This window comes from Xiphophorus couchianus, chromosome 9, assembly GCF_001444195.1.
Source record: "Xiphophorus couchianus chromosome 9, X_couchianus-1.0, whole genome shotgun sequence".
Lineage (NCBI taxonomy): Eukaryota > Metazoa > Chordata > Actinopteri > Cyprinodontiformes > Poeciliidae > Xiphophorus > Xiphophorus couchianus.
In genome coordinates, this window is record NC_040236.1 from 4,810,558 (window position 1) to 4,821,181 (window position 10,624).

A 10,624-nucleotide genomic window follows, 5' to 3' on the forward strand; every position below is an offset into this window, starting at 1 on the left:
TATTATGCCATGGACATAACTTATGGGCCCATGCCTAGTTTCATGTTATCACGCTATTTACACAAAGTTTCTACTGCTGCTAAAGTTACTGATTGTTCATCACAATTATCATGGTTTCCAAAAGCTTTACATTATGTTTTCATACAATGACTTAAACAAAAATACAAAACAACCACTCACTAAATTTAGTTTACCATATAGTTTCCAGGAACACATCGAACAGAATACTATGTTTTTTTGTCGAGTATCACAGTGAAATAAGCTTTTTTATTAGTCAGACTATCTGCTTTGGTAGCCAAGCTTCCACCAGCTGCTTAATAAACACGTCGCTCGTAACACGCCAACAGCAGTTTTAAAACAAATTAAATTTTATAAGAGTAATCTGTTTTTCCAAGCAGCTGAATTAGCCTTTTACAGGAATGAGACCAAAAGCACTGTAGCCTTTACACAGCGAAGTAGTTGTGCTAAGCAACAAGTGGGGGAGGGACAGAGCAGTGTTACTCAGAGAAAACATTAACTAGACATACAGCTATAAAGCGTTGGATGTATATTATAAGCATTAATTAGCGAAGTGCAGTAGCTAAAATCTCCAAATACTTGAGACTCCCTCTAAAACACTTAAAACTACCTATTCTAATAGTTTAAACACCAAATATAACTTGGTGTGGATTAAAACGTACAGTGGAAACCGTATTAGCACTACAACAGAATCTAATATCTACGGTCTTCCTTCTCTTCGCTCTTAATGTAGGTATTTCTGCCTTTTCTTTTGAATCTTTGTGTTTCGTTCTGTGAAAATAATCTGCAAATAGGCAGATTTTCTGCTAATAATTTGGAGATGCATTCCTCAAATCAGTCATCAAACAGCTGAATCCGTAAATACTGAACCACCACGAATAGATGTTGGTCTCCTGTAGAACAGATTGGGGAAAATAAAGACACTTTCAGCATAGAACCCATTAGTAGTTTTGATACCATAACTTTTTAAAATCTTCCCTCTGCAATGGACATCAATAAATGCATTTTTATAATAATTTAAAATTGGCTGGTTCTTGTCTTCGTCTAGGCATAAAATTATTTTTAAAACCTAGACTTTTTCCTTCTGAAGGTGCTCATTCGTTAAACTGATCCCAACCACCTTTTAACCGTTTTGGAGGGGTTGTCATATACCACTAACATTTTCTGAAGACTCCTTAATTTGCATATATTTCCTATTAAATATTGTTTAACCTTTTCTTCCTGGAGTAAGACATCTTTCCAGCCAGTACTGACATTGTAAACTATAACAGTGATGAAAATGTGAGATTTCTTTCAGACTCCAACACTCTACACCCCACAGCGCTTTTGATTATTATTAACCTCCAAAATCCTGCAATGTGTGCAGTCACAAGGCCTGGTTTATTCATCAGGTCAAGGTCTGCTCCTATTTCAACACTTTGAGTTGAAAGGAAGAAAAGTCTCCATAAAACTACAACCTAGGCAAAAGTTGTTCAAATAAAGAGTAGCATACAGGTCTTTAAGTTTAGTAACAAGCCGTGCATACAATAGCGAAAGGAGGCCTTTTAATAGCTGAACCTGATCACCTCTCATACGTTTCTAATCCACACAGGGCCAATCACAACGGAAATGCCCCTGGATACCCCACCCCCACCTGCTTGCTGCAGCAGCATTTCTCTCCACTGGAAACACTGGTGCGAAGGGGCAGTACCGGTCAGAGGAAGGATACCATATGCCAGATTGGACCAAAGAGATTAGCCAGGCATTTTTTTGCTAAGGTGATTGGCCCACAGTGGGGTGGCGGGTGTGATAAGGGCAAAGAAATCTCTCCCGAGACTGTTCCACGTTCTGCAATTCAGCAGCTGACACTTTCTTTTATCTACCAACAACAAGCCACAGACTGGAAGACTACTTCTGTTGCAAAATAAGAAATAAAACGTCTCTTTCTTCATCCCTTTTCTTGTTTTAAACTTCCACACTTACCTCCAGTCCGTGGCAATATTTCTACTCAAGGAACCTTTTTTATAACTTTTTACTAGTGATGTCACAGTAACGCAGTTAATGAAGAACTTCAGTAATATGAAATTCTCAAATAGGGCTATTATTTGACCAAACTTTTTAACAGGACTGAGGTAAAACCAGTTGATGTCATTCTTTAGACCAAACCAGAAAATCTCCACTGAAAGCAGCTGTAATTCCTTTCTGAATGTGCTGAATGCTGAAGGTCATTAAGACAAAGAACTAAACATGCCTTTAAAACAAAACCTGCTTCCTGTGGCTGCACTCTCCCACCCCCAGCCTCTTGGTGAGAAACTTTAACACTGGCCACAAACCAAATGCCAGAACGCCAGCCAGGTTTGGATGTGGCTGTGAGGTTTGACAGCTTTGTGTAACCGAGCCAATTCTCCAGTGAAAAGAAGAAGAAAAAAAATACAGTAGAAGGACCTCTTGAACTTATTTTTATTTTTTTTTGGGAATGAGAAGTCTGCTGACCTAGTTTATGTTGGCTGACGCCACACAGGGGAATACTCAGTTATTATACACAGCGGATATTTCCACTACTACACTGTTGTGGCTCAGAGGGAAGAGTCTGTCATTCCCAAATGTTTTGATTTCTCAGCAATACAAATGTACTGCTGACAATTTAAACAGTTTAGTGGTTGTTACAACCAAAACTTTTAGAAATTTGCAATTTGACTTTCATTTTTATCTGAACTCTCATTTATCTTGCCTGTATCACTCCATCAACTGTTACCCCAAACATAAGCTATCTTTAGCCTTCATCCTTTAAAGGCACTCTTAGTTTCTAGCAATGACCCTCAGTATGATATTTACTCGATAGCCAGGGCCGGCTATGTTTACATATACGGCGATGGGTGCAGTCATACATGCTGGCTTTTATAGCCAGATGAAAAAGCTTGCAACATCTAACACCTGGAATGTAATATCATTTCTATCATGGTATATTTCACTTTTATAGCTGGCCTCTCACCGGGTTTCAGAGGTGCATCCTAGTCAAACCATCCACTAACAGTATACATGGTCTGAACTGCTAACAGTATTTACTGTTTCAACCACTTAGTTGGGTTTGGAAAGTTATAACACCAGTTATATAAATCCGAAGACAGATCAAATGTTGATGACAAATTGCTCTGACAGATAATCTAAAATAGTTTCACCCCTTTGCCACTTAATGCTTCGATAGTTCAGAGTTTCACAGCAACCATATGTCTAGCCACACCCATCAAGAGTTATGTTAAGCACTCGCTTTGACAACCAACAATTTAAAGGAATTTTGTGCAAACTACTCCCTGAATATGTTAGAAAATGTGGTTTTGTGACTCCATTGAAAAGTATGCACTTGCAGGAGATCCCTTAGGATTTATACCATAAATAAGTAAAAATAACTGGGAATTAGAACCAAAATAAAAGGGCTAGGTGTAGGTACCAAAGGTGGGTATAAAGAAGTGAAGGTGGAAATTATTCCAGGGCCTATTATAACCACAACTGTGGGGAACTGAACCAGCAGTCAAGCAACTCCCAAATCATAATATAATGAATATGGTAAATAACATTAAGCTGAGAGTTTCTTTGTTCTCTATTTAAATCGCCGGTTCCCCCATTAATAACAGGCGTATTGATCTCAGGGAGTCAGTAGTGGCCATTTTCTTTCATTCATTTTTTAATGCCATTTAAACAACTGACTATGCTGTTGTTTAAATCTTGCTTTTTAAACACACACACACACATGCTTTTGGAACTATGTAAAAGTTATTTTGATACTCTTTCAGATTTGTTTGTTTATTATGGCAAACACTTGTTGGCCCACCTCCATACTTCAAATGTGACCCTCAGTATGAGATTTTAGGTAGGCATGACTCTATTTATATGCATGGTGGTGGGTGCAGTCATACACTGACTTCTTTATGTCAGTGAAAGGGCAGTTGAACGTGCTTATGGTCTGCAATCCTGAAGCGGATGTTTAATGGCGTTCAGAAATTGAACCTTCCTTCTGGAGCGGATGCGTCACCCCATCAGGAAAACAAAAATTATAGTGAATAATTCAAATAGAATAACTCTAATAAGCAGCTTTGGTGTCTACTGTTGGTCAGAAATGCATACTTGTTTATTTGTTGTTGAACTGCTGTGAAAAAGACAGCCTGATATTGTAAACAATCACGTAATATTCACTAAATTAGGTGGCAAACAAAACGGTCAGTTTTCCAACATTAGTTACCGTCCGGAGTTGAAAACAGAACTTCAAAACATCAGCCTAAATAGTATCAATAATTTTTTTTTTGTTGTTGCCTATAATTTCAATATAAGCAAATACATCAAAACTTTGTATATAATAATCATACATCATATACTTTTTTGAAAATTTATGATAAAAAAAAAATAGTGCCCGTCCACTCAGCGTAGGTTAACGTCTATACGTTCGATGACTCATAGCACTCAAATCCATCCGCCGCATTCGCTATAGGTTATTGATCAGTCATTTGATAATGCATCGATTTTATTAAACAAGAAAAATAATGGCGCTCTTTAATTGATTACTCAAACAAAGTAGATAAGTTGAAAAAAGAGAATAAATTAGAAGATGTAACCATAACACAGTCTGCACGGGAATAAATAAAGCAGAAGGAATACAAATGCAACCTTACCACATCGGCTTCCGTTCGATTTTCTCACTGTTTGGAAGCGGAAGAAACATTCCAGTTTTCCCCCGTCTGTCTTGATTCGTGGTCTCCTCTTCAGATCAGAGGAAGTGGACAATAAAAAATAAAAAAAGAAGGCACCAAACTCGGTGTAAAATGAGAGGTGGTTCGTGTGTGTGTGTGTGTGTGTGTGTGTGTGTGTGTGTGTGTATCGGCTAGAAATCAAGTGGTTTCATGTGACTGGCTGCATGATATCCACGCATTCGGCTCTGAATCGTGTTTTCAGAGTTTCGGAGTCTGGCTCTGACTGAGACAGAGCATGAGAGAGAGGCGTGGAGACACTCTCCCAGCCTGCACAGTCACATCATTGGTTGACAAACAGCAATCAGATGCAAATTCCTAACCTCTGAATCAGCAGGGGCCGCCCCCCCCCGGTGTACCCCCACCCCCTGCAGCGTAGTATGACGGTAAAAGCGAGGGTGTGAACCGTGAAACGGGCCCGGAGAGAGCTGGAGCTGTATGATGCACAAACACACTGTACGTCTTACCTGCTGGATTTCACACATGCATGTCAATGCTTAAATCAAAATGAAACTAAAAAAATGTCATAAGATATATATATATATATATATATATATATATATATATATATATATATATATATAATATAAGTTGCATGCTCTTTGGTGGCTTTATTATAATGCTGCAAACCAAAGAGAGGAACATTTGTGGTCATAATTTTACACTTAATAAATGCATGCATGTCAAATAAATTTGAGGTTTTCATAACAAACCCAATTCTATTTAAGTGCGTTTCTATTATGTATGAAATTGAAAATAAATGACATGTTTGTTTTTATTTAACAACTTAAAAAAGCAGAGATATTTCAGAAACCACAACTGGGTGGAAAAATTGACTAGTTTTTAAGCACAAAACATATATTTTTTATTAATTTTTCATTCCATTTCATGTTTTTATTAATTAATTTTTTTAATTAATTTTCATTAATTATAAGGGATGCACCCACATGAAAATTTGGGCCGAAAGCAATATCCAATTTTAATATTGCTGTTTTGGCTAATAACCGATAAAACCATGTCGTATATTTCTCTGCCATCTTGAAAACTTTGGAAAACAAACGACCAGAAACAAAAGCAAAACGATTAAATAACATTTTTATTGTTAACATCTGCCTGGTTTTATTTATCTGACCAAAACAAATATAAAAAAAGACTAATATCGACCACTAACAATGTTATCGCAGATATCATGACACAATATGATACATGTGTCACACAATGTACAGGTAAAACTCACAACAAAAAGGTGCCACAGCACAATGCTGCCATCACCGTGCTTTACAGCTGGTATGATGTCCTTAGGTTTCAAAGTTTCACTTTTACTCCTCTAAACATAATTCCTGTCATTCTGTCTAAATCTCTCAATCCATCTCTTCTGACATTAAACATATCACTTAGAGGCATTAATTTTGACAACACAAGCAGCTGGAAATTTCAAATGACTAAAAATCACAACCTTAATTCTATATATAGAATATAGAACCTTAATTCTATGTATAGAATTAAGGTTGTGATTTTTAGAAGGTCAATTCATAATTGATTTGTGTTTTAGATGAAGAATTTTTGTATTCCAATTTGTGCAAAACAACCCCTCAGCAAGGAGTTTCCAAAACCTTTTCACATGTAATTTTGTACATTTTCACATGTGATTCTTGTCATTGTGGTCAAACAGATAAACTTCCTATCTCACCAAATGGTCAAGCTGTTTGCTTATCTCACATTTTTAGTTGTGCAAGATGCTGCCATCACTATAATTGGCAGTTGGTGCAATGTCAGTTTCAAAGCCTTCTATGCGTTTCCCAAATATAAATCTGGTCACTGTGGCCAAACAGATAAACTTCTTATGTCCCCCAATGGTCAGGTTTTTCTTCCTGTATTTATCTGTTTTGGTATCTTAAATTTTGCAAGGAAGAAAGACCAATCATAGTGCCGCCACTATGATTGGCAGATTGGCACTTGGCACGATGTTCTTTGGTTTTCAAAGCCTGTTCTGACTCCTCCAAACATAATTCTTGCCATCGCGGCCAAACTGATAAACGAACGGTTAAACTTTTCTTCAAAATGTGTTTATCTGTTTTGGTATCTTCGAACTTTGGTTGTGAAAGAAGGTGTTGACTATGGAGCAGGCATCGTCTTCTTCATTGGGCGTTTAAAATAAGTTCTGACTGGGGACAGGTCTTCCATTTTACGACAGGCATGGTGGTTTTCTGAACATCTCAGCCAATTTCCTTACGTCTGTGTGTCGATTCTCTGCCGCTTCCCAGGTAGCATCAGAGATGTGGACACATATTAGGCTTCCTGATTGCCTTCCTAATCAATGACTGCAATGTGGTTGAAAATCGATAATTCTTAAAAGCTGAATCTGCCCCAGAAACCAACTATTTTAATAAAGGACTCAACCGATTCTGCCAAGAAAGAGTGGTCAAAATAACTGACCAGAGTTAAAATTTTAACTTGTTGCCATTGGGGGATATGTAAACTGAGTCTTTATTTGAATGAATGAATGAATTTGAAATCAATTCTTGTCTTTAAAAGTCACCGTTGTTGTATTTGTGCCACTATCCCATCCTGGAAAAAAAGAGTCATAAATCCTTAAAATTGTGTGATAAATATGACATTAATGGCCATCATGACTGCAGATAAATATAGAATAGAAGAAGCAGAAACAGGGTTTCAGCATAAACATGTGAGAACTTTAAAGCAGTTCAAAACTCACTTCCCAAAAAGTATTTCTAGCTCATCAAGGATTCAGAAATAAACGGACGCAAAGTTAAAAATAATTAGCATGAAGACAAATATTCTGCTGTCATTTGAGAGACAAAAGTTTTGGTTGGTGGCACAAAATTCCCACATGAAATATCTGATCATTTCTTATCTGTTATATTACAGACTCAGCTGTTAAGTAATTTACATTTTTTCCTACATATTGTCACCCAGAAACTCTTTTGATTTAATTTTGAATAGAAAATAAATCCGATTTCATTCACTTTCTTTACAAAAAAAATAAAAAGAACCAAAAAGCTGCAGTTTTAAAGTAAAGTTAGGAATCTCCTTCAAGGCGAAGGTTTAATATTTGCAATTTCAAGTTAGTTATGGTGCATTTATATATAATTTTTTAGCTTGGATGTGCACAGTTTTTTGTTTTTTTTTTACCATTTGTGTAAAGTTCATTTGCAAAACAATACACAGTTTAAATGCATTTGATATTTCACCGGTCAGATTCGTTTAGTTCATCTCGGTCGTTCAGGGTTTTGTTCTAATTCACAGATCTTCACATCTGTCATTTTGCGACTACGAGGGCGTTGTGGGGAACTCACCTAAGCTCTCGCTTTATCTGACCTTTTGGTTTCAGAAGCGGCGCTCTGAATGGATGAGTCAGAGCGAGATCGATCTATCATTAACACTAAGCAGAAGATTGTTTGATATTGATCGACTGCTGTCAATTTCTGCCGGTATTTGACACAGACAAAGACGACTCAGAAATAGGAGGGAAATTGCAAGCAGTGATGTTTGTGATTTTTTGTTTTGTTTTATAAATTAAGCTTTTTACTGAAAATGGATTGAATATAGGTGTTTAATTCATATTGAATGAATTTGAACAATATTATAGATGTTAAGTTTGCTAAAATGTGTTTAGTCTTTCTTCAGATGCATTTGGTTTAGTCAAAAAGTGATTTCTCCTGGTATATAACAAGTTGCGCTGCTTTTGAAGGTTGGCGTTTGCCGCAGCAACCAGTAACTGACAGGCCGCCGTCCGCCATTTTCTGTTGCCGTTTGTAACTGTGGGGCAGAAACTGCTGGACTGATGTGACCACCAACTTGATTTTCTCTCTTGTTAGAATAAATACAGGGAACCCGAATGTGTCTGGATCCGAGACGAACAAAGAAAGGTTGCAAATGCAAAAGGTTTTGTTTTATTCCCCCCTTAATTAAACTCAATTCTAGTATTTTAGTGCAAGATAGCAAGACAGTGGCAGCCTTTATGAATGTGCTGGTGAAATGAGGATCCAAGCAAAGCTCTTCTACTTTCCCAACAAATTATTTTATTCAATAATAAAAAAATTAATCCAGGGCTGTGAGTGCTGACTCTTGTGTTTGCCCCCCGCAGCTGTCGACTCAAATGAAGAGCTGAAGATTGGATTGGTTTTCAAGCAGAAAACCAATCCATGGGATGAAACGGGATCCATGTTCGCTTCCCAGCTCTCAGTGACAGATGAAATTAAAAATCAAATGGGGCTCTATGGTGATGACAACCGCAATTTCACACTTGATACCAAAATAATTAAAGATGACGGATGCTTTTCAGCTCAAAGCCAAGGGTGTGGCCGTGGCTGAAAAGTGACACACGCACGATGACACGGCTATTAAAATGAGCCCAGGTGGCAACATAAAACACACAAGGCATGACCTTTCATTTTTAGCAGTTGCACAACTCAGCAGAATCAAGTTTATCTGCTTACATTAGGTGCATACTGATAAAAAGCTTCCTCTAATAAGTCATAAACACAAGGATGGATTGTATTATAACTGCTTCTGTTGTTTTTAATCCACAGATAGCGATATTTGTTACACATGAAGAAAATAATCCACTTATTTCTAAATTCTGCTTTTATTAAAGTTGCTGTTAATCTCACAAAATGAGCCAATCACACAAAACACTATAAATTTTGAAAAAAGGAAACAAATTTCTGCCGTTTATGTCCTGTTTTTGTCAGGTCATGTCATCACTCCGCAGTCATAAGCATGTTTGTTTGGAGAGCCACCTTGCTGCGTCAGCAAAACAGTTTGTTATTGGTGTTTTGGTATCATCATTTTTGCCCTTTTGTTATTATTACTGTTTTTATGAAGTTGCTGATCTTCCAAAGTCTCTAGTGGGAAACAAAAGCTGCTACCTGCACACTAATTTAAAGAATACACTGACGCCATCTAGCGGGGATGTTGGAGAATACATTTTATAAAAACTTAAGTTTAGTTGTTTATATTTTGGATACTCAGCCACTGTTCCTGGGTCTGCTGGCGGAGCGGATGTGTTTTATTGTTGAAATTCAACACAAACAAAAAGTTTTTGCATTAGCATACAAAAGAAGATGTTCACTTCAACTGCAACTTTTAACTTTGATAGAAAAACCTTTTAAGAACAAAATGCCACTCGTTTGTTTACTATATATGACAAAACATATAAATTTAAAAAAGAACATATTTAATATAACAATTTTTAACTTTTAATTTACATTTAAGGCTTTTTAAGTCCATTTACGCTTACAAAATACACTTCTTTGTCTCCTTCCGACGTCACTTGCATTATGCAACTAGTATTTGCAATTATTTTACATCAACTATAATATTTAACTGTGTTCAATGATTTTGCTCTTTAAGGACGGTGAAAAATTATATTCATGTAAACTGATGTCACTATATATATATATTTGTTTTTATCTAGTTAGTATAAATATATCATCTCTGATAAAAGATTTTCTGTGATATTAGAACGATGCCCCAACATTCCCACTAGATGGCGCCAGTAAGCTAAGTTGTCAGAGAAATATCAAATAAAGTTAAAGCTATAAAGTTAACATCCGTAGCTCCTTCAAGTAAAATAAACCAACTTATTATATGTAGCGTGCTTAGAATCGTTACATCTAATTTATTGTTTTATACTTTATTATTTTTAAAAGTTTTTCTGCTTAATTTACAGCACCCTGTCCTGGATGACATCATCAATTGTTAGCTAGCTGTGCTAATTCTACTCAAATCTAAGTTTGACCGTATATGGAAGAAATATCTCATTAAAATCAGACTTTTATTTTTAAAACATTAAATTTATCATTGACTTTATATCCTGTGCAGTTATGTATTGTGTTTGTATGTATTATTTAAGACATTAGGCC

General features: G+C 36.4%; 1 protein-coding gene across 2 annotated transcripts in view; it reads right to left on the bottom strand.

Moving 5' to 3' along the window:
- Nucleotides 1-5,005, bottom strand: part of arid3a (AT-rich interactive domain 3A) — a 73,820-nt gene extending 68,815 nt beyond the window's left edge. The window contains exon 1 of one of the 2 annotated variants that reach the window (XM_028028030.1): nucleotides 4,662-5,005. The gene's annotated coding sequence lies outside the window, so the exon portion shown is untranslated. The remainder of the gene's footprint in view (nucleotides 1-4,661) is intronic. The other variant, XM_028028031.1, reaches the window with a different exon arrangement.
- Nucleotides 5,006-10,624: the final 5,619 nt, after the last annotated feature.